This window comes from Vicugna pacos, chromosome 24 (assembly GCF_048564905.1).
Source record: "Vicugna pacos chromosome 24, VicPac4, whole genome shotgun sequence".
Classification (NCBI taxonomy): domain Eukaryota; kingdom Metazoa; phylum Chordata; class Mammalia; order Artiodactyla; family Camelidae; genus Vicugna; species Vicugna pacos.
This window is the reverse complement of record NC_133010.1, coordinates 27,058,981-27,082,483: the sequence shown is the minus strand read 5'-3', so window position 1 is coordinate 27,082,483 and position 23,503 is coordinate 27,058,981. Positions and strand designations below refer to the sequence as shown.

General features: G+C 50.7%; 1 protein-coding gene across 3 annotated transcripts in view; it reads left to right on the top strand.

The window, feature by feature from the left end:
* The window catches only part of PIEZO2 (piezo type mechanosensitive ion channel component 2), a 283,354-nt gene that overhangs the window by 163,433 nt on the left and 96,418 nt on the right, over positions 1 to 23,503 (top strand). The window lies entirely within an intron of this gene.

The window sequence follows — 23,503 nt, the reverse complement described above, 5'->3', positions numbered from 1 at the left end:
GGAACCCCCGACCCAGCGGCTTTTTTTCTGTCTCCTAGAAGCGTTGCGTTTTATCTCCTTGTGAGTCAAAACAGTGTGGAACATTTTTAGGTTTTTCCTCAACTCCCAGACCCAGATGTGGCCCGTGTTAACATCTCTTCTTTCAAAATATGAAGCGGCAGAAAGATTAGGCATCGTTCAGTTACACGTTTTCTAAATTTGCTCCAAATGACTGGTGTTAATGAACACGCTACAGATGACACCTGGACGGTGTTTTAGGTGCTTTCCGCTTTAAAAATGAACAGCAAAAATATGCCAGTAGAATTTTTTGTGGTAGGAAGATGGACTGTTCCTTCAAGTAAAGGTAACAGCTTGTGAAAAATTAAAGGGATCTTTTGAGAAAGGGCATTTTGGAACCAAACAATTTCTTTGCTGTCAAACTTTGTATTGGAAAGTGTGACCGTCTTGCTTATTAAAGACTCTCATTCACGGCCTGGATTTTAACCGAACGCAGTTGCGCCTCATCGATGTTTCAGCCTGACTGTGGACAGGCTGACGTGGCCAACTTGCCAAGCGCTTTGCGGACACGTGTCCGATGTCGCTCCGTAGCCGCTTGGCTCCCGGAGGGTCAGACTGCCACCTGCTCAGTGGCTTCAGCTGCTGTGCCTCTGTTTTCGTTCCAGCTCAGACTCAGGGATGAGAGATCAGCTCTCGGGGTGAGAACCAGGAGGCCTTGCTTTTTCTCTTCAGAGTTTCCTGTGAAGAAGCCTCTTTTCCTGAGAAAATCCGGCAAGTTTTCACGAGCTTGCTCGTCGTTCACTTCTGGTGGGGGCTGCATGGTGGTTCTTCCCTGACAGCTTTCTGGAGGTGCCGTTGGTGTGAAACAAACAGCATGTGTTTACGGGTGTGGTTTGGTAAGTTCTGATGGGAGCATACCCGTGAAACCATCACCTCGGTCACGGTGATGAACGTGCCCATCGGACCTGAGAGCCCTGCCCCCTGTAAACCTGTGTCCTGCCCTCGTCCTCTCCCGCCCCGTCCCCAGGAAGCACCGGTGGCTCCTGTTCCCAGATCAGACTGTGTTTTCTAGGATGGGCCTTGTATTGTACCGTTACCACCATTAGCCGGGGGGGCAGGAGGCAGAGCTGATTTCTTTCACTGCGCCTTGTTGTTCTGAGATTTGGCCGCGCTGCAGGCTGAGAATCCGTTTCTTTCTCAGCCTCTCTTAGTATGGGCGATCTTTTTTTAGTTTTAGGCGTTCTAATTGTTGTGTAGTGGCAATTCATTGCGGTTTTAGTTTAATGTGTTTCCCGAATGACTAACGAGGCTGAGAGTCTTCGCAGGAGCTGGTTTTACGCTCATGTATCTTTTTGGTGAAGTGTCTGCGAAGATGTTTTAGCCATTTGAAAAAAAAATCTTAACTTCGTTTTATTAGAATCGAGTTCTGAGAGTTGTTTAGGAAATCAGGTTACAAATCACTTATCCGATGTGTGTTTTTGCAAATACTTCCCAGCCTGTGGCTTATCCTTCTCCTGACAGTGTGTCTGCAAGAGCGGAGTTTTAGCCTTGACGAGTCCGCCGTGGGGTTGTTCTCTTGTGAATCACACTTCCGCCGTGGTCGTTAAGGAGAGTTTGCCAAGCCCCGACGCGCTAAGGTTCCGTCTGTGTTTTCTTCGGAGGTTTTGTAGTCTGTCTCGCCTGTGATGCCACGTAGTCCAGAATCATTTGCTCACACGACCGCCTTTCCGGAACGTCGAGCGTCCGCGCACGTGTGGCTGGGTTTATGTGCGGGCCCTGTCCTGTACCATTGATCTGCTCCTCTTTATGTTACTGTCTCGGTTACTTGTATCTTGGTAAGAAATCTTGAACTTAAGTCGTGAGTCTTTCATTTTTTTTTAATTTGGAGTTGTTTAGGCTGTTCTAAGCCCTTTACGTTTCCATGTGAATTTTCAAATCTGTTTGTTAATGTCTACAGCAAAGCCTGCAGGGACTTTGGTTCAGATTGAATATAATGGTTTGGATGCATTAGGTCTCCGGATACAGCAGTATGCTGTATCTCTCCACTTACTTAGGTTTTCAGTTTTTTCAGCAGTGCATTTTAATTTTTAGACACAGGAATTGCAACTCTGTTGTCAGAGTTACCACTTAAGTCTTTAATCATTTTAATGCCGTTGTAGTGTTTGTTCTGACTGTTCACTGCTGGCACAGAAAAATGCAGTTAACTTTTGTATATTAATCTTGCCTTCTGATACCTTACTGAACACGTGTATTGGTTCTCCACGATTTTTATAGATTCCATCGTGTTTTCTACAGCGATGGCTGTGTCATCTATGAGTAAAGTTAGCTGACCTTCCTTCTTTTCAGTCTGAGTATCTTTTACATCGATTTTTTCTGGTCTTAACAGACTTGCTGAAACTCCAGTTCAGTGCAGAATTAAAGCAGTGAGAGTGGCCATCCTTGTGTTGTCCTCCCGCTTTGGGGGAAGGCACTTAATGTTTCATCATTAAGTTGATTGTAGGTTTTTCAGAGTCGTAGGTCTTTCATAGATTTGTATCAGGTTGGCAAAAATCTCCCTCTGTTCTTAGTTTGCTGAGGGTTTTAATCCACATGGAGATGAAATTTTGTCCAGTGCTTTTTCTGCATCTGTTGGGATCATTTTTCATTCTTTTCTAGTCTGTTAATGTGGGGAATTGATTCCTGAATATGAAACCACGCTGGTATTCCTGGGGCAGATCCCTCTTGGTCGAGGGCTTTGTCTTTCACGTGTTGTTAATTTGAATCGACAGCAGTTTGTGTAGAACTCTTCACATCCGTGTCTGCAACAGGTAATAACCAGTAGTTTTCTTTCACTGCGTCGTCTTTGGTTTCGGGGTGACGACTGACAGAAAGACTTGGGAAATGTTTCCTGCTTTCAGTGGTCGGGAAGAGCTGTTTTAGAGTTTGTGTTACTTCTTCGTCAAGTGTTTGGAAGAATTCACCTGTGAAAACCTATGAGCTCTAAGTTTTCTTTATGGGAAGATTTTTAACTGTAAATTCAATTTCTTTAATAGATGCAAAACTTCTCAGGTGATTTCTTCAGGCTTTGGTAGTCTGTGTCTTTCAAGGAACTGACCTTTGCATGTGAGATGTCAGACGTACTGGCATGAAGTCGTTCATAACATTTGCTTATTTTCTTTTCAGTATTTCTGTAATTGGTAAGGATGTTACTTAACTTATTCCAGAGACTGGTAATTTGTACCTTCTTTATTTTTTCCTGTTCAGTCCAGCTAAAGGTTATAAATCTGTCATCTTCTCAGAGAACTAGCCCTTGTTTTTCTCTGTTGATTTTGTATTTTTTTATTCATTGATTTCAACTCACATGATTTTAGTTTCCTTTCTTATGCTTTCTTTGTGTTTAATTACCTTAAACTCTTCTTTTTATTTCTCTTGTCTGTTGCTGTTCTAAAGATGGACACTGAAGTCGTTGGTTTGCAATCTTCCTTCTTTTCTAGTGTGGGTGTTTAGAAACACTCTGATTAAATTAAAGTTTAAATTTCCACTTAGATCAGCAGCACCCTACAACTTCTGGTGTGGTATTTTTCATTCTTCATTCAGTTCAAGGTACATTTTAATTTCCGTCTGAGTCTCCTCTTTGGTCCACCGGCTGTTCGTATAAGCACTGGTTTCCAGTCACATGGGGATTTTCCAGAGGTGTTTGCCTTTGAATTCTAATTTAGTCCCATTGGTTTCAGAGCATATAACTTGTTTTATAGCCCAGAGAATGGTCTGTTTCAATAAATTTTCCATATGGCTTGAAAGAAGAAGTTTTTTTAGAATGAATTTGCGTTTTGAATCATGTTACCACCTCTCGGAATTTCCCTCGTATTGACCTTTATGAAGATCTTTATTTCTTCATCTGGCCTTAAGTTACTGTCCAGAGGCCTTTTCGTTCGCCGGCAGGACGCCCTTCAGCATTTCTTGCAGGACAGGTCTCGGGGGTCATGAACTCCATCAGCTTTTGTTTATCTGGGAACGTCTTAATTTCTCCGGCATTTTTGAAGGATGGTTTTACCAGACACAGAATTCTTGGTTGATGGTGGTTTTTGCGTAGTACCTGGGATAGGTGAGCCCGCTGCCTTCCGGACTCCAAGGTTTCTGAAGAGAAATGAGCCGGTTAACTTACTGAGGACTCTGTGTATGTGGCAGGCCACTTCTCTCTCTCAAGACTCCTCCCTTGACTTGCGGCAGTTTGATTACAGTTTGCCTCAGCACGCATCTCTTTGGGTTCTGGGCTTCTTGAAGATTGACGTCTTTCATCATTTGGGAAAATTTCCGCCGTCACTTCCTGAAATGCTCTTTCTGCCCCTTTTCTCCTCCGCCTGGGACTCCCCATGATGCGTTTGTCAGTTCATCTGATGGTGCCCCACAGGTCCCGTAGGGGAGGGAATGCCGATGCCGGAAGCGCTCTCAGTGCGGTGAGCTTGGCGAATTTGGGGGATTATCTTGCTTTCTCTCGTTCCTCAGGGATCACTGTCCTTCATGCGCTGAAGTGCGATGTCTGCCAAGTCGTTGTTTCGTGTGTTTTTGGTTGTTCCCATCAAACAGGTAAATTCAATCTCCATCATTCATCTTGACAAGAAGCAGCTTGCTGTGTAGGCGTTGGTGCTGGTGCTCATACACAGTTGAGAGTGACAGTTACCCCTTCCGCCACCATCGTCCCAGCCCCTGGTGCCGGGAAACGCGCGAATGACTGTCCGTCCCCGGAGGCTCTCCTGACGCCCCACAGTTAACTAGTGTGTCCGTGTCATCACTGCTGGGGAGCCACTGGGTAGCAATCTGAACACCCAGAGAAACTCACCGGGCAAGGGAAGTGCGTATTTCCTCACATCTTCCTGGCTGATCTGGAGGGTCTGGCCTCCGGCCCGCGAGCCTGTTGTCAGGAGGAACTGGCCACCTGACAGCTACGGGGCCGGCCCAGAGAGCAGATCGAGTCTGCTTACGCAGAGGACCTTGTGCGGTGACTTAGAGGCTCCAACTCCAGTGTTTGCCCATCGTACCTTTTATGAGAAGTGACCCTTTTATTGTAAAAATCAGGTAGTTGGGGTGCTTGTTTACAAACTGTACGTTGTTTACTTTTACTGAGCTACATTCTCCCCGCCTGTTATTGAAAGGACTAGTTAATGCTGATTTAAGAAAATTGCTGTGCTCACCTTCCTGACAACTGCTTCCTGAATTTAAAAAAAGAAAAAGAAAAGAAAAGACAGAAATAAAACAAACAGCCCTAACATCCATTCTTATGATTCACTGGGTTTGGAACTGGTTAACATGACCACGAAGCCAATATTTCGACTCTTCTAAACCTTTTGACCTCATCTGACACTAACATGCATGACATGAAAGAGTGAATTGTATATTAATTTTATTTTGATGACAGCAAACATAAATAAAAAATTATTTTAAGACACATAGATAATTTACTTATCAGACATTTATTGACAGGAGAGGATTTTTTTGTAAAGATAAACTTTCTTTCTTTAAAATTATTTTGAGCTATAATTCCGTGATACATGTTGTCCATTGAAATCTGTTCATGTATTCCTAAAATAGAAAATTCCCGAGAATGATCTATTCAGCTTCTACTTTCTGTTGGATCATGTTACGAGAATACTTCATGGAAAGTTGTAGCCATTTCCTATGACATGAACCTTAGAAACTTAGGACTTTATCGCTGAAAACACAGAAATATTTTACCTGGACTTGAAGTGAAGAGATTTGGGTTTTAGCTAGCTTTCTGCCAATTGCTTCCTTTTCTAGAATTTTTTTTTCCTCAAGTAGCTTTAGTCTAGCTACAGCTTTTCGTACGGAAGGTTTATCGCTTTCCCCTGTTCAAGCATGCCTCTGTAAACAGATTGTCCAGGCTTTTTCCTTACTTCTGTGACCTTTCAGGCGGTAAATGAAACTCCTTGGTCATAAATTTGCAGGTTTCTTTCTAGTGCCCTTTTTATAAGTTAAAATGCAGGAGCTGACAAGCAGCTACCCTCTTGGAAAGAGAGATTCCCCTCCTGGGGGTTCAGCGAAGCACCTCATGCAGCACTCCTGCTGCTCTGAACCTCAGAAGGAGGTGGAGAAAATCCCCTCTCTGCACCCACCATCCAGGCAAGGCAGTTCTGTGGGAGGAAGGGCTGGACAACCACCCTCCTCCGGGTGAACAGGTCAGAGCACACGCCCTGAAAGCATTCCGCCACATGAGTCATCTTCCTCCAGCCTGCGGGCCTTTTTGACAACAGGGGTAGGATCTTACGTGTCTGCACATCCCCCGCGCTAACTGTAGTGCCCAGTGCAGAGTCAGGACTTGGCAAATGGAAGGATGAATTTAGTAAATACGTCCTGTAACGGAACTTCCCTGTGACAAATGGCATCTTTCCTTAGGGTTTCCTGATACTCCTGCGGTTTTCTCACATCACCATTTACCATCTCTGAGAAACAGGGCGATGTTATTTGAAGCCAGCAGACTTGGATTCCTAAACTTCCCACTTGCTACATTGTTGTTCATTTGGGCCCTGAACCTGCACGCATAATGGAACCGGCAGCAGAGCCCAGCGCAGCTGGCCCAAGACGTTCAACATAGTACCTCATTCATCGGAGGAACCGCGTGCTTGGTGTGGGGCTCCTTCTGTCTGACTTTGTGACTTTATGGGTTATTAACTGCGTAGGACTTTAAAATGAGGTATTTAACCCCCTGTTTACATTGTAGCTACTTAGCGCAAGTTAAGTTCCTGTGTAATAGACGTGCCTACATTTGCTATTTTTTCCCTTGTGCTCCCAACGCGGAGGGCCATACAGCTTAGGGGTTGAGCTTGATCTTGTAAGAAGTGGTACAGTTTGACCAGCGGGTCCCAGGAGTCCTGGTTCTGACTCATTGCTCACATTTCTCTCAGAGGTGAAAACGTGTTCAGGCAAGGGAAATAGACCAGAAATTTACAACACCCATAGAATGTACATGTTCTCTTCCGAACCCGAGATGTGACATCAGAAAACGGTGGAGGGTTTTATTTAATAGTGAAATAGAAATAGGTTCCCACATGGCCTCAACTTGTCCATCAACAGTCCCCAGGTTGTACCTGGTGCAAAGTTGTCCTGTGGACAGAATGCTTTTATTGGAAGGCAGCGTTCTGCGTATGCAGCGTGAAGCCCAGCGACAGCGAACTGGCAGACCGTGAAGACGCACATGCGCCAGAAAGGACTTCCAAGGCGTGATACAGAACCCAGGGGACTCGGGGCAAAGTTTTTCCAAGCTTAAGAAAACAATGTGGTGCGGAAACTGTCAGATTCCAGTTCTCCCACACACGCAAAAGTGCCTGTGGGTTTGGTGTGGAAACGTGTTTAAAGCATAAGTAAGAAACTAATGAAAAGAGACGTTGAACATGGGCTGTGTTTTTCATATGACGTAATTAATGCAGGAGGGAAGGGAGATTGGCAGCCAAAGCAGCAAGAAGTCAAGACTTTGGGTCTGGGAAGGGATTGCGACTCCGTCTCCTGGCGGTTCTCAAGCTGCCGTGCCAACCCCGGTGTTCCCCAGGACGGGCCCCCCACCCCGCGCCTGCTCCACCGCCCCGCGCTGCAGGGATGCTGAGCTTCTGCGCGTGAACGGACCGAAGGTGGGGGCGGAGGCTGAGAGCAGGCAAGGTGGCCCGGGTGGAACGGTGACCCCGGGAGTCTCTGTTGTGCCCCTTTGAGGGGACTTCTTTTTCTCCTTGAGGATCACTGAATCCACAGATTTCTCCCGTTCCAGGCTTGGAAAGTCGTAAGAGCAAGTCAGTGAAGCCTGTTGAAAGCAAGTCCCCACAAGTGTCGGTTCTGTGTCCCGGTGTGTCCAGAGCAAGCCTGCTGCTCACCCAAACCGCACCACGTCCTTCTTGGCTTCCTAAGTCGTTGTGGGTCGTTTCTGTGTTTAATACAAGAAACTAACGTGGTGGATGTGTGACTGTGAGCGCCCTCGGTGGCCCTCCTCTCCTCTCTGACCCTGTTACCAGGGCGAGAGAGAGATTTTTCTTGGTGGCAGCCCTGTGTTAATAACACAATGCTGTCAGTGCTGCACACACTCCCTGCCGCCTTCCCCAGCCCCTCCCAGGCGGTGTCAGATACCACCACCTTGAAGGGCTGAGTCCCCTGGAGGGGTGTGGTGCTTCTCCGTCCGTCTTCAGAAGGACACCTGTTTACTCTTATTTTGCGGCAGTAACAATGCGGTATTAACTTAAAAGCTGTGGCTCTGGCATCACCATGTTCATGTCGTACTTTACAGCAAGTAGTCACTGAAGCCAGAACCTCTTGAGCAGCTGTCATGTGCCGCTCCCTGGGGTGTTGATTTACACACAGCATGTCACACGCCTCCTCACCTCCACCTTGGTGTTACTGAGCTCGGGTCCGGCTGCTCACTGCTCAGAAGTCAGTACTCGGGAGAGGCAAGCGTTGGTAGGAGGGAAACTTGCTTTTAAGCGGAAAGCCAACCATCTGGGGAGGTGGTAGACTCAGTGTCTCCCAAAACCATCTCCAAAGATTCTGCTCAACCACGGAAGTTTCAAAGGGAAGGGGGAAGTGATGTCAGTTAACCTGAGATCCGGGGTCAGAGCCGTCTGCGTCCCACCGTGGCAGACTCGTCCCGCAGGCGTGTCGGCTCCTGGCAATTTTCCCTTAGATGCGGCTTGTTCACATGCTTGGTCCGTGAGATGAAGGGGGAGCTGGGGAAGAGATCTGGTCATCGGTGAATTACTTATTCATTTCTGCTTCTTTGAACTGTGGAAAGAACCGGCAGGTTAGGCAGGGTGTTGTGTGATCAAGAGCGTTGAAAGTATGCTTATGGATGGAAGAGGGGTGGAGCGCAGGGGCGCCCGGTTTAGGGTGAGCGACCAGACCCCAGCAGCCTCCTGCAGAGAGCGCTTTCCTGCTGAAGGCTGCTGTCAAGTCCCCGCCTGTCAGAGCATCGTTCCATTTCCAGGGCGTCGGGGCGAGGGTCCGTCTTCGGTGACCTCCTCCTTCTGACACCAGATGCCATGCCCTCAGAGAGGAGGGTGTCCGCCTGGGTCTGCGGCATCTCTCAGTTGTGGTTGCCCGTTTACATATACAGACAGAAGAAGCTGCAGTTGTTCTGATGCCCACAGAGATGTGGATTATTATGAGCACAGTGTTAATCCCATTTTTTTGAGGCCAGTCCTTGAGAGTCAGTCCTGCTCAAGATGGAGCAGCTGGTGCCGTGGCTGCAGTCTGGTCCTCGAGCAGGAGGCTCTTCCCTCTGGCGGCAGCTCTCGTGCCTGTAAAACACTCGGGAACGCGCATCAGACACTGAGCCTGTGACTCCGTCCCCATTAGCTGCTGAGTCTGTGCGTCTGTGACTCGGGGAGGCCTGGGAGGCTCCAGCCCCCGAGCTCTTGTGGGTTGGCGGCCCCCAGGGTCCCGCTCAGTTCCACTGTCATGAACCGCAAAGCAGTGGATGGACAGTGGTTTCCAAGAGTTCCTTCTCATTCCTGCTCTTTTCTTCAGTGTAGTCAGTGACCTTAAGCAAATCATATCCGAGCCAGAAAAAAGTCAGAGAGGGTTTGGGCAGAGGTAAGAGGGGAAGGTTCCGGAGGTCAGTGCGCCTGAGGTCTTTTTGGCTCTACGTCACTTATGATTTGAATACATCGCCAAGCCCTCAAAGAAGTAAGTCAACGGCGTTGATAGCTTGCTGGAATAGGTCAGTTTTATTTCCTCATGATTAAGAGCTAGAATTGTAAATTCCAGCCGTAATCAGCCAGGGGAGAGAGAGTTTGCGTGGCCCAAGGCTTTCCAATGTGGAGAAGAAGGAAGTGATTCCAGAAGGTAATTGAGTCTGGCCGAGGTTAGTGTCTTGCATCTGGGGGGATCTGTTCACGTCATCCACTCACCGGGAGAGTCTCACGAAGAGTTCACAAAACCAGAAGCTCCTTTACATTCTCACAGGGAGAGAACTGACACGTACGGGGCGTCTGCTTGATCTGACTCGTGTGTGTCCGCTTCTGACAAGGACATTAATCCCCCCATCAGAGCAAGCAGCTGTTTTTCCGTGAAGGAAATTAGCATGATAACCTCGGTCAGGTCTTTGTAATGGAGCGTCTGCTGGGAGAGTTCAGAGATGATGACGAGGAATGTGAGAGATTGGGGTGTGAACAGTCACCCGGGAGTTCGCTATGTAGTTAAGTTGCTTCGTATGCTGCCAGAATCACACTATGTGCGTTTTTTAATGAGATGATGGTGTAAGGAATTCTGGGAAAATGTAGAACGGGGATCTGGGAAGTTTCTCCGTCTTGACAGAAAGGTCTGCCTTGGGTTTGACAATAAACACTGCGGTCCTTCTTGCTCAATACTCGAAATTTAGTACGATGATTTGGAACGTCGTGTCTTCGACCTCATTGCTAAGGGGACCGAGGCCATCTGTGTGGCCTTCGGGCCAGGAGAGCCTGAGCTTATGTGCTCGTGATGGGATGGAGGTGGGGGTGAGCAGAGGAAATAGGTCCTTCCTGCTCGAGGGAGGAGGACAGTCTTCCTCAGTGATGGTTCCAGGAGCCCCACCTTGCACTGCAGCTCTGCTCCGAGGGAGGGACAGACCCAGGGTCCAGACAGGCTGGCTCCCACCTGACCTGGCTCAGCAGATGGGCAGCCACTCAGGTGCTGGGCGTTTGGCTTCTTCATCCCGTAGTCGGCTGAGTGGTATCAGCCTCGTGCAGCCAGAGGCGCTGGCCCGGGCCGTGGGCTCAGGGCCTGGGCTCTGGTGGGACTCACTCAGGCTGGTGCCTTCTCCCAAGGGGGCTCTGTGACTGCAAAGCAATACAGAGACAGGCGCTTGCTTTCACAGTGGGGCTGGGTTAATAATTGTAATAGTCAAGGTTTATTGGACACTTACTGTTGTCGGGTTCGCATTAATTCATTGAATCTTCCCAACAAGGTAGATTATATTATCCCCATTTTACAGACTAGAAAACTGAGGCACAGATTGGTCAAGTGATTTACCCCAAGTCCCATGATGGGAATGGCAAAGCCGGGGCTGGAACTCAAGTCTAGAAGCCCGTGCCCTGAATCACCCCCTGTGCCGTGTGCCTGCTGCGCAGAGCGGGCAGGAGCCCTGCGGGAAAGCACCCAAACCAGGAGCGAGAGGAGGAGGAGCCGCGGCCGAGGAGGGGTCCACAGGGGACCTGCGGGTTAGGGAAGGAGTGAACTGCCCCAAATGGAGGACTTGCAGGTTCATTTTTGTAAACAGAGTCTTGAGGCTCCCAACTGCAGAGAGGAGTGGACACCTCTGCGAGGGGGTGTCCTCGCGACCTGCCTTGTGTGTGCACACTTCCCGCCGTAGACGCACTCTTCCTCGTGGTGAACATGGTCCCAGTAGGTTATTTTCAACTCCGATTGCAGATAAGAACCCCCGGGGGGTGCCTGTGAAGGTTCTGCCCTGTCAGCCCGCCCCAGCAAGGGGCCAGGTGGCCCGAGGGAAGGCCAGTTGGTGCTTTGGAGGATCCCCGGTGACGCCAGCCAGAGCGGCTGCAGGAAACGCGGGTCCCAGAGGCCCCGGGCCGCATCCTCCCCGGGCCGCCCCCAGCACCATGGATGGGGCCACCACGTGCGCTTCCACGCCGCCGCCCCTTCCTCAGGCTCTGCCTTGGGTGCAGCCACTCTGCAGCCACGCAGAGCCATGGTTGCCCACTTGGGGCTGAAATTTCTCTGGGAGCAGGTCTGCCAACAGCTGCCAGTAAAGTCACTCCTAAGGAAGCACTCCCAGCCCCCTGACTCTGGGGCTACAAAGTGGGCTTGTCAGAGCCAGCAGGACTGGGTGTCTGCACACCCAGAGGGCAGGGGACAGGCCCCTGCAGGAAGGGTCAGGTCCCCGGCCTGGGGAGCCACCATCAGGGCTTCCGAGTTTGCGTGCACATAGCCGAGGTGCTGATCCCCAAATTACACTTATCCCCGGGCCCTGCCGGACTCGAGGATCCAGAGTTCTCAGAGCTGGGGCCTGGGACGGGGTGCTTTACAAGTTCTCCAGATGCTCAGGAAACCACAGAGAGAGGCCCCCACACCCCCCCCCCCAGGCACGCTGAGGGAGTTGAGGAAAAAACAGCCCGAATTCCGCGGGGCCTGCCTCCTGCTTTTGTTCAGTCGTTCAGCAACCGTTATTAAGCATCTGCCATCTCTGTTCTTCCTGAAGAAGACGGAACACCTCTGCCCCCTGCCCAGGGCCGCGGGTCTGCACCCAGGCATCGCTCAGCCACTTCCCAGGGGCCCTGGGCCTTGGGGAAGCCTCCCGCCCCGTGTCTGGGTGTCCCCGCCTCTCTCACTGGTGTAAGTCTCTGAAGTAGGTGGTGAGAAAGTGATTCAGTCACAGATACAACAGGAAAGCCCCTGCTTACTCCAAATTAAACGACCTGAAAGCTCAAATGAATTATTTTTAATAAAAAAGATAAGCCTGCTAAGACACACATTAACAAAGTTTTCTGTCTAAAAAGAGAACCTCCAGGCACTTCACAGGGTCAGTGTGAATTCTTACCACCTCTCTGCCTCTTCCCGTGCGGAACCATGTCCTGGACTCGGCTGCAAGGTCCTGAAACATTCTCAGTTATTTCTGAGTCATGAAAAAGAGTAGTGGTATTCTCCAAACATCCTAATATTAAGATGTACTCTGTTTATTTCGAAACAGTGACTTACAGAAGATACGAGAAACCCACAGATTTCAGCCTGACTCCCCAGTCGGTGGAGGCATTGATTTACTCGGGTTAGACGCAGACGTGAGCCTCCAAGCTCCATTTCTGAAGCTGGTTTGGCCCGACGTCTTGGGCTTCTCCAGCTCGCACCCCCTTCTAGAGTCTTGGGAAGCTGACGTTGTGGCGCAGCTTAGTGCTTTGCAGCCAAACACACGAAATGCGCAAGTGTGACGGGAAGTGTGACCACAGCCATCAGGACAGGTGGCCTTCAGTCGCCAGAGCACCCCCTTCCCTGAGCGCACGAGAGCTGACCCCGTGGGCTGCCTGGCGGCCAGCGGGGCCCGGCCGGGCTCCGTCCCCCTCCCCGGGGCCTGGGGGGGCACAGCTGTGCCTCGTTCCTTTTTGGGCTAGACCAGGGAGCGTCTGCTCCAGCCAGCTGTCGGACACCCTTAGACGCAAAGCACCACAGCAGATATGTTTTATCATTTCCTCAAAGATATTTTAACGCATCCCCACCCTGCACATACACACACGAGGGAGTTCAATCGCCCGCACTGATGATGCTGGTAACTATCGTCGGTTTTATCGGGAAGTAGAGATGAAGTGTTCGCTTGGAAGGCTGCAGCTGGAGAGCAAGGGTACTTGGAGACCATCAAGCCGCTGGGAAGAGACTATTGGCAGGTTTCCGCCGGGGCTTCTGGACGCTCTGAATCACCGCTGTTCAAAGAAGCAGGTTAGTCCTGGTCCATGAATTGTTTGAAACAAGTTAAACACAGAAATTGAGAGGAAGCCTTTAAAACCCGGATAGAAATGTGAAGCTGCTGTGACAGTCAGGCACGTGATCATTTTTCAACTACTTACTTTCGCTGCCTTTTACCAACGTGTCAGCACGCGGTGGGGCGATATTTTTTAAACGGCCTCAGAGGCAGCTCGGGAAGCAAATTCTGGAAAGTGACTGGACTTGCCGTTACGCCTGTTTTCATTATGAAGCGTGTAACGTTTGACTCCCCCCGACACCAGCACCGGCACTGCTGTGTTTATAATTTATAGCTTATATCACTTGGGGTTTACAAATAACATGAAGGGAGAGAAAAAAGAAAAAAGCCACTTTCCTGAGGTTCTTTGGTAAGAGTTGGAGAAAGATAAGAAAGTGGAAGGGGGTCAGGAGGACGTGCGTTTCCTCGGAGAGCGTGTGGTAGATGACGAGACAGGAGGGAAGGGCAGCGTCTCTGAGGAGAAGGACGGTGGTGATGACGTGCGATTGACGTGCGCTGGTGACCGCAGCCTGGAAAGCTTTCGGGTTATTTCTGAAACAGGGTAAGATGAGAAAGCATGAGGCAAGACGGTCGTTCACTTTCATGTGTGGGCTGCTCGCAAACGTTGATTGCTCAGATTGCCTGTATATACGGTAAATTCACAGTGAAAATCTCCTGCTAACTCGGACAGCCCGCTGCCAGGTAGGTGGGTAGGTGGGTACCATCATGCAGGTATGTTCGCATGTTAGGAAGGCGGATGTTGAAGAAAAGATACGTTAAAAATATACTGGACTAGCTTTCCTCTATCACCAGAGAGGAAACTAGGCAACACGTGTGGAATAGGTGTTCTGAGACAGTGGGCGGTTGGCAGCGCAGCATAACAACACCCGAGAGAAAGGAGCCAAGCAGGATGAAGTCCGTGCCCCACCCCCGCGCTCTCCCTGGTGGGGCGTGCCCGCCGCACGCTGTGGGGGCAGGGGACCCCGGCGGAGCACGGTGGTCTTGCCGGGCTGCCAAAGCAGAGGTCACGGTGTGAGCGGCTGAAGGGGCTGAAGCTGGGGGCACAGACTGTGGAGAGGAGGAAGGCAGGCGTGGGGAGCGCTCCAGGAGTCCGCGCAGGGTCACCCAGATGCTTTAGCTGAATTCTAAGCTGTGCGAGCAGAGGGGGGCACTCCGTGAGTGGGCAAAGCAGAACTCCTGGGCAAACACTGAGAACCTGTAAACTCGGTCACTCCCGGAACTCACACAGGTTGGGAAAACCTTTCACTGCAGGCTGTCGGAGTGGAGCGACTCCTCTCCTGAGGCCGACCCAGCCGTGCGGTAGAGGCGCCCCTGGGCCCACCGTGACAGAACTGGGAAATGAGCCTGCTGGGATAAAGCTGGCCCCCGGGTAACGGGGCCGCCTGTCAGAACAAAGCCCAGCGCCCTTTAAAGGAGGACGCCACAATCCAGACACTCAACAATGCAGACATTACAGCATCCAGCTGAGAGTGACTAGCCGTCTGCAGAGCAAGAAGAAATCAGCCAATGACAGGTGGCCTGGAATGACAGACTCTTCGAAGCAGCTCTTTTAATTGTTTTCAAGCTTAAAGAACTTGATCATCATGAAGACAAAAACAGAACCTACCAAGAAGGAAGCGATGACTGAAAGAGCAAACGGGCCTGGAGAGGCGGGAAGCACCCAGAGCTGAAACTCAGGATTCACCGACGGGCTTACGAGCAAATCAGACACCCGAGAAAGAGGCTGGTGAAGTCAGATGTGGGGTCTCAGGAGGTGCCCAAGTGGAAGCACAGAAAAGAGACTGAAAATGATACTGACTAACAGGGCCTCGGTGACCTGGACGGTAGTTTCAGAGGTTAAGTGTGTTAATGATATGATTGGAGTCTTAGAAGTGTGTAAGAAAAGTGTTTTAAGAAATAATGGCCAAATGTTCCCAAATTTGATGAAAAATCTAAACTCCTAAATCCGAGAAGTTCGAGACCTCTGTCTAAACAAACAGCAAAGAAAAACCAACACCGAGATGTGATGTAGTTAAGTTTTGAGCAGCAGCGACAGAGAAGAACATTAAAAGCATCGCAGTAAAAAGTGCACTGTGTGCAAGGGGACGAGGATGAGGCTTTTCTCCACCTTCCCCCCAGAAATGAGGCCGGTCAGGAGGAAGAGGACAGCATCTCTCAAGTTCTGCTGAAAGAAAGGGGAAAAATCGAGGTGTAATTTTATGTGCAGGGGTATAGGAGGAAATAATAAAGGTCAAAAGGAGATGTTTCTAGGCGAAAACCAGGAGCATTTGGCACCGGCAGCCCTGCACTGCAGAGTATGAAAGGGTGTTCTCAGGCTGGAGGAAGTGCTTCCGCGTGGAAGCCTGGAGCTACAGGTAGAAAGCTCTTAAGCTTGGACTCTCCCCTTGCCTGCCTCTCATGAAGTTTTGTGAAGTTACTGTGTCTTGCGGCAACCGTCCTGTGTCTGTGAGACAAAAGGCCTGGAGGTGCGTGTCGGCGTCGCGCTGAGAACGACAGGAGGGAAGAGAGGAAAGCCCTGAGTGGCTGCCCTGAGTCGCCCAACCTCGAACGCCTCGTCCTCGGGGGCAGAGGGAGAGCAGGCAGCGTCAGAATACGGCAAAGACACGGGCAGTTTCCAGACTGAGACCGTGGGCTAAATGTACAGCGCCTACACCTGCAGCGCGGTGTCCGCACTGACTGCGTGAGTGAAATCTAGAAGCTTCTTTTCTTGATCGACATTTCCAGTGACTCCTGGAAACGCATTGCCAAGTCGCCCCTGGGGCCACCCTTGGGGTGATTCTGAGTGAAGGCGATGCAGGTGCTATGTGTAGAAGCGGAGAAACAGTGATTTTGGCTCTTGAGTTCACCACCTATTCCAAGACACAGGACAAGGCACAGAAGAGAAGCCTAGTAACGGAAGACGTTGTGACCCGTGTGAGGTGAGCGCTGCGGGCATTAGGCGCACCAGAGCGCCAGCCGCACACAGCAGCACGGGCGGGCTGGGGACGGGACGGGGTCTGTTGGCAGCGATCAGTGGGCCACAGAGACAGTGGCTGAGAAGGTCCCTCCAGAGAGAAGAAGGGCTGGTCCGCCAGGCAAGGCTCCAGTTCCTGTCTCGCGGGGTTCGAGCCTGTCTGCAGCCCGGTGTGTTTCCCTGTCTTGTTTCCCTGGGAGTTCTGGTGACAATGTCACCGCTCCCCTGAGGCCTCCTGGTACAACTTTGTGCGGCAGTGAGGAGCTACACCCTGAGCGTGAAGAAGGACCGAGCATCGCTCAGGGGTCCCGCTGGGAGGCTGTGTCGCTGCGTGCAGTCCTGGAGGTGTTGCCTAGGGTGGGGAAGAGTACACTCAGTGAGAGGGAGGTACAGGCCGTAGCCTGAATGCTCATCAGGCAGCCGTTCTGTCGGCTCCTCACTCGCAGCACCGAGTCCCGGCCTCTGTGCCGTTCCAGCCCGAACCGTCTGCAGCTCTTCCTTTGTGTGAGGGAGAATTTAGTATGTGTCCATTTGGAAAAGAGGCTTAGTGACCGTCCAGCTCCATTCCAAAGCTATTTTACGCGGGGCATTTCCAGCCCCATTCCAACACTTCCAAGTGGAGCTGGCTGAGGAGGATTTCCAGAGTGCTATGCCTGTAACTCCCAGGCCTCACCGTGTCTCTTCAAGTTGCCTGCCAGCTGTCCTCACTTCCCAGGGGAGGGACGGAGGCTCCGAGGGTGACCGCCGCGCGCACGGCCACATCGCTGGGTGGGACTTGCGTCCGTACCTGGATTCCTGTGATTTCCATTGATTCTCTGCGGCCTCTGATTTTTTTCAAGTTTGTTATGACTTCGTGCTAAGGCCATTTAATTCCAGGGACGTATTTTAAAGTCAAAATACTACATAGAATACATGCCACCTGAATCTTTATCATTTTTTTAATCTTTAAAAATAAAACCCATGTTTTGTTACTCTTAGGCGTACGGCCATCAGGGCGGGGAGAGAGGGCAAGGATGGAATAAAAGGAAAAATGGGCTGTTTTTAGGGAGTTGGTGGTGTTCCCCCACAATTCCTGCCACCAGCCTCATCAGGGTTCCCACGTTTGCATAAATCCCCAAGGACCTTCTGCAAGCCGCTGCAGTCACTGCTGGCTTTACGTCCACAGAAACAATTTGTCCCAACAGCTCTTCGCCTTCCTGTAAACACAACCAGCTCATGGAAATGAGACTCCGCTCCCTCTCTGAAGGCCACTTGTTCCCTGACCCTGAGCGCACACCTGAGCCAGGGAAGCATCTGTGATGGGCAGTGACACTGATGGCAGTTAGAGGCTGCTTCTGTCCCATGAGCCTTCTGGACACCCCCGTGGGGAGTCTGCACAGGGAGCCCCAGGTCTGTCACCAAAGCCCTCTCTAGGGAAGCCGCTTAGCCCCAGAGGGATGGCAGCAGAGAGCCTCCCGCCGGAGGGCGCCGCCTGGCGTCCGCGAGCCCCTGCCTCAGAGCCCGTGCCGGGGCTGGGGCTGGGCTCTGACCGCGCCTGGGACCCGCCTGCCCCCTGCACTTCCTCCTCTACCATTTCTTCCCTCCATTCAGGGCCATGTTTATTCCAACAAGGCTCTAAAATTAAAATAAGAAGGCTGTTTTCAGATGTTTTATCCAGATGAGCTATGCCCCCCAAACAGTTATTTCACCCTATTTGGAAAGAATAGATTTCCTGGCTTCATCAGAGAGATGAAAACCTGCCTGGAAGTTTATGAGCCTAGCCGCAGACCCGCCGCTGCGGTTAGCGAGGGCTCACCTGACGGAAGGACGCGCCTCCCTGCGTCACTGCGAGGGCTCGGATCTCAGCGAGCTCTGAGCTCTTGAAAAAAAAAGGCTAAATTTAAAGCATGGTGTCCCACATCACACCCAGGAGGGCGGCTGCCATCAAAAAACAGAAGAGCACGTGTTGGTCACACCGTGTGGAAATTGGAACCTTGGGCGCTGTCGGCGGGAACGTAAAACTGGTGGCAGCCACGGTGGAAAACAAGATGGTGATTCCTTAAAAACGTAAAAACAGAACTACTGCGTGATCCAACACTTCTACTCTGGGGCATGTGGCCAAAAATGATGAACGTGGGATCTTGAGAAGATCCCATGTTCATGGCAACATTGTTCACAACAGCCAGAGGGCGGAAGTGCCCGTCTTTGGAGAAAGGGGAAACCCAGGGTGGTCCATCCATCCCGTGGAATGTGGTTCAGCCTTAAGAAGGAAGGACATTCTGACACGCGCGGCAGCCTCATGAGCCTGGAGGACCCTGCTCAGTGGAGTAAGCCGGTTGCACAAGGACAGACACTGGGGGATCCCACTGACCGGAGGAGAGGTACCCAGAGTGACCCTGTTCATGGGGGTGGAGTAGAGCGGTGGCGGGTGGCCAGGAGCTGAGGAGAGAGGACATTTGGCGTCTAGTGGGGACAGAGTTTCGCAGGATGACTTGCACTGGAGACTGGTCGTACACGTTGTGAATGTAGTACTGCCACTCTGTACGCTTGAAAATGCAAGAGGATGAATTTTATGTTCTGTGTGTTTTACCGCAATTAGATGTTTAAAGTGTGGTGTGATTTCAATATTACGTATTTCTTGCGAATGACTGGGTTTCTGTCCTACCAGAGACCCAGCAGACATAGTCTGGAGGGAACCTGGAAGCAGGTGGAGGTTTTATAAATCTGCCAACATGTGCAAGTAGAAACACCCAGCCAGGTCGTAACCACCATGTGTCGTCATGTGCTCTGAGTGCTTCGGGGGGACAGGGAAACACAAAGCAAGTGCCGCGTGGGAGGCGGACAGACGTCTGCAGGGAGCCTGTGGGGCTGCCAAGGGGGGGGGCGGGGGAGGAGCAGAAGTGGTGGCGACAGATCCCTCCTGCAGCTCTGGTGCCCCCTTTTATTAAGAAGCGTAGAATGAATTTCTGTGGGTAGTAACTGGGGGGAAGTGCGGTTGCAGGATCGTGAAGGAATCATCCAGGCTGCTCCGCAGTTTGTGCTCATTTGATACTTAAATCTCTTATTGTTTCCTAATTATAAACCCAGACTCTCAGGTTAAAAAGAGGAGGTGCTTCTTGACCACGTATGTTTACTACTTGGCCCGTCTAGAAGCTGAAGGCCGAGGTCCTTCTGGCAGCCTGTGCAGAACAAAAGTAACCACTTGCCGACGGCAGTATTTTATTCTTTTTATGGCTGAGTAGTACTCCACTGTGTGTGTGTGTGTGTGTGTGTGTGTGTGTGTGTGTGTGTGTGTGTGTGTGTGTGTGTAGCATGGATAAGTGTAAAGTAATGCCATTTACTGCAACATGGATGGACCTGGAGATGATCATACTAAGTGAAGTAAGTCAGAGAAAGACAAATACCATATGATACCACTTTTATGTTAAATCTAAAAAAATGACACACATGAACTTATTTACAAACCAGAAACAGACTCAGACGTAGAAAACTTCTGTTTACCAGTGGGGAAAGGAGATGGGGAGGGATAAATTGGGGGTTCGAGACTTGCAGATACACACACTACCCATAAAACAGATGAACACCAAGGTCCTGCTGCACAGCACAGGGAACTGCATTCAGTACTGTGTAGTAGCCTATAATGAAAACGAGTATGAATAAATAAAAAGGAAGATATGTGTATATGTACAACTGAATCACTATGTCATACACCAGAATTTAACACAGTTGTAAACAGAACATACTTCAGTTTTTAAACAAGTGACCGTCTGCTGGGTAGGACCCAGGCCGACTCAGAGACGGCGGAGCGTCTCGTGGTGCCTTTGCTCTGCCCTTACTCAGGTTCTTTCTCCCAGACCGCGTGCACTGAAACATGGACGCTGGGGTTCAGGGGACAGCGGTGTTCCTCTGAAAATTCCAGGATGCCCCCGTGCATCTGCAGCTCCTCCCCATCGCTTGTTTCTCTTTTTCTTCTTCAAAAACAGGAACTTGACCTGCCTTTGATCTCCACTCCTCTTGTGACTGTGATCGCCTACTGTCACTTTATGGTGTAACTCTTACTGCTTTTAATTCAACAAAGTAAGTTTGCATTTCCAGTTTGCCCTATCCTAGGCCCGGCCATCAAGGCAAGAAGACAAAACACAAGTCCTTTTTGAAGAAATTAGGATCAAGCTGGACAGAGAAACATGCACCTAAACTAACAGAGTCAGACTGTGACCACAGATACAATGCCAGGAAGCACAGCACAGGACAGATGGATTCCAGTTAGGAGAAATCGTAGAAGGCTTCCTGGAGGTGGGGGTATGGGAGCCAGGCCTCGATGCTGTCTAGAATGCCCACCAACAACGGAGAGACTAGGGAGAAGAGGGACAGGGACTGGCTGTAGCCTCTCGGTTGATGTCTGCACCTGCAGAAGATGAAGAGCTGACGCCTGCAGCCGCCGCCATCACTCAGCCTCAGGGCTCCGACACGGGCGCAGCTGTGATGTGATGCGTTCCTGGGCTGCTGGGTCCCGGTGGCCCTGCAGTGACCAGAGGTTGGGTGTACCTAGCAGGCACACTGACGTGCGGATATTATGGGGTGCAGTCGTTCTGAGAGCTGTCAGACTTGGGGAGGCCCTGCCTGGCCTGCTGCCTTGGATTTGCGTTGCTGAGGAGCAGGGGGAGCTCCCCGGCACCTGCACCTCTCGTCCGTGATTTGCTGACCCCAGACGAGTCGCAGCTACCTGTAAGAACCCTGATAAAACAAGAAGTAGCAAGACCGAAGGGCCTGAGATTTTACGGTAAATCCCAGATGGCCCGGGATGTCTGGGAGAAAGGAGGAGAGGGATGCTCTGGGGGTCCTGGGGTGACTGTCCAGGCGGTGGAGGACAGGAAACAGCAAGAGGCAGGCGGCATGCTGATCTGGCGTTTTCAGAATGTAACTCTGGCCATGGTCACATCGTGGAGGAGAGGGAAGCTGGAGACCGCTCTAGGGACTGGGACTGTCCAGGTGACCCTGTGGAGCTGCCCTGCGGATGCAGATGCTGGCAGAGAAATTGGGAGCAAGACGGGCCAGGCAGCAATGCAGGAGCGCGTGCCCCACTCTGCTCGGTCTCAGCTGGAAACTGTCGGTGACTCGGGACCTGTCTCCAAGAGCCGTGAGGTCCTATGATTTGTCCACATGCTCACAGCCCGTCCTCACCCCCAACCCTATTCAACTTTCTAAGGACTTGAATGTTCAGAGACGGTGAGCCTCCTGCCAAGTGCACCTGCTTCCATTACCATCGCCCTAGGCCCGGGCCCGACGTGAACAAATGGCTTCCAAATGCATGCAAAAGAAACCTTGTATCTTTCTGCCTCTAAATAAGCAGTAATTGGGGAGGCATTACCCCGTGGTAGTATCACTGTAACTTCTCGGGAAAAGAGACGTTTCTATGGATTGAAGTAGTTGTTTTAAGGTCTTTCAGGGACTGGTAGATTTTAACAAGATGGACATCATTATGCGGTCAGTTCGGACCCAGACCGCTGTGCGGACGCTAGCAGTCACACGGCGACCGTTGAGGCGGATGGAAGTTAGTGAATACTTGATGATCCGTCAGTAACGAAGTCGCTTTTGGTCTCCCCGTGCCTCCTTCTGACCCCTCCCCAGCCCAGCCCCACGACCTGCGGCACCTCCCCGTTTCTCAGGATTTCACTTTTCTCTCGTGTCCTTATCCACCCTTTTTGGACAGTCCTGACACCCAGCGTTCTTCTGACTGCCCCGTGCAGCACGCGTCCCAAACACCCAGGGACGGAGAGGGTCTCTGGGACACCTGCTCTCACCAGACTAGCCCGTCACAGCGTTGTGCTTAGACAGAGTGAGTTGCGGGGGGTGGGGGGGCGATGAGACACCGCCCTTCTGTGTCTGGTCAGTGTCGAGAAACAAGCCTGGATCACGGGAAGTCTGCAAGGAGGAGGGAAGACAATGAAATAATCCCATAGCTGCATACTGCCTGGCGGCCTGCACTGCAGTGCCAAGGGGATGGGAACTGGGAGTGCAGACTTCCCGTCCTGTATGGGGGGTTCTCTCTGGTATCCAGCCTCTCGAGACAGACACACACAGGGGGAGAGGGAGAGATCCTAGGTCTTATGATATTGGCCCAGCCCTGTCAGAAGAGAACTCCTCACAGGGCACAGCAGTCAGCTTCCACCGTGTCCGTCAGTCTGCACGCTGGTCGTGCGCACGCAGGACCGACCTGCTGCAGCCCTGCGGGAGTGTGTGGAGTCAGCTGGAGCGAGCTGTCATGTCGGCGGGAAGTGCGAGAGCCGAGGTGCTACAGGGTTCCGTAGGAGGCACATGATTCAGTTCTCACGTAGGTGCAGAGATGACCGCCAGCTTTCTGTTGGGCAAAACAGTTATTTTTAAACGGACGGCTGGGTGACGAGGCTATTTCTGTCGTATGTGCCGGGCGTGGGGCGGGAAGAGAGAGGCTTTGCAGCTGAAACCTATCGCCTGGGATGATCCAGAGATGATCCAGCTCGTCCGATCCTAAACCTGAAAGCTTTCTGTTCTGTGTGCTTTGTCCAGGAAATCTGCGTTTCCATCTAGGACTGCACAGCGACTTTCAGAATCTTCCCCGCTCTCGACGGGATAGAACTCTTGTTACCAGGAAATGTTTCTTTCAAGTGCTAACTGCAAAAACGCCTGCCTACACCTAGGAGACAAGACCTATAATAGGACAAGTTCTAGAGTAACTCGTTTTTCTGACAAAATTGAAGAAAGCTTAGTTTCTATTTAGCTTTCTTTACAACCTGTGTTCCAAAACTCACCGATACTGCACTGGCCTTGTGACAGTTTCACGAGTGAAGAACACGTGGTCTTGGAAAACCTTGTAACTGAACAAAGACTGTGACATGAAAATCAAAGGAAGTTCACCTGTAAAATCTGGGAGCACTAGAAAGACAGGAGATGCACTTAACACTTGAACACTTCATTCATTTAGTAGAGTCATTTCTAAGAAAAAAATTCATATAAAACGACTTTCTAAAAGAATCATATTTTACAGTTTCCCGTTATGTAATCAGATACGTTCTAATTATGTAGTAAAAAATCAATGTTAAAAATCCATTTCAAGTTTCACAATTAACAATATGATGAATTTTAATGCTTTGAAAAAA